This window comes from Gossypium hirsutum, chromosome D08, assembly GCF_007990345.1.
Source record: "Gossypium hirsutum isolate 1008001.06 chromosome D08, Gossypium_hirsutum_v2.1, whole genome shotgun sequence".
NCBI classification, from domain to species: Eukaryota; Viridiplantae; Streptophyta; class Magnoliopsida; order Malvales; family Malvaceae; genus Gossypium; species Gossypium hirsutum.
Window position 1 is genome coordinate 34,471,602 of NC_053444.1, and position 1,106 is coordinate 34,472,707.

A 1,106-nucleotide genomic window follows, 5' to 3' on the forward strand; every position below is an offset into this window, starting at 1 on the left:
GGATTACCGAGTTATATTTACAGTGATTCTGGCGTGTTTTTGGGGCGGATGTAAAGCGTACGGGCTTGGCACTTGGTGTCTAAGCATGTTTCTGGAGGGATGTTAGCCTACAAGCTTGGCACTTGGAGCCCAAGTGTGTTCTTGGTTAGATTGTTTGGGTTGAGCTTTTTGGTGTGGTTTGGGCGGTTAATCGAGTATCCCTATATGTTTATATCATTCATTAGGCAGATTTTCAATGGTTAAATGACATGTTGATGACATGTATTTGATATTTGATTATTAGGCCTTGTTGATGGCTTGCATATGTTTCCTAATTTCTGATATTATATCATGATTTATTATTGAGTGATATTATACAAATAAGATGATTAAATGACTTATGTGTATGGAAGTCACCTTTTGAATGGTTGTGGTTGATAGAGTTAATGTTAGCTAATGATTTTGTTAATTTATTAAACTATGATTATACGATAAATTATATCATTTCAATCTATGAACTTACTAAGCTCTTTGAAGCTTACTCGTTTCATTTTTCCCTGCATTCTTGTAGATATCACTTTCTGGAATCGAGCGATTGGATCAACTTGAAGATCACACTATCCATCTTCTTTTTGGCAGACTTTGAAACTATTCTAATTAGTTTTGTGGCATGTAATATGAGTGTTTGAAATATGTACATATGTGTTGATGTAAGCATATATGTTTTGTGTTAGTTCAAGTTATGTATATGGATTTGTTGGATAAATGATAAAGTTGTTAATGATTCATGCAGGAAAACTTGAGTGTGGATTATGAGTGGTAGGTGATGAAATGAGATGAAATGTTGACATATATGTGACTTGTGATAAAAATGAATAATTACTGATGGCTTGCTTAGATGTTGTGGTATTATTGATTGAATGTGGGATTTGAATGTCATGAAATGTTACTTGCATTGATTATTTTGATAGTAAATGGTATAATGGATGTGATTTGGTTTATGAACATTATTAAGTGTAGGATATTATGTGCAATTGTTACTTTGCATGATCTTTTTTTGTTATGTTTGAATTTGGTTAGAAATGACATTGGATGATAGGTTTGAATGTTGTTTGTGATGGTGCCTT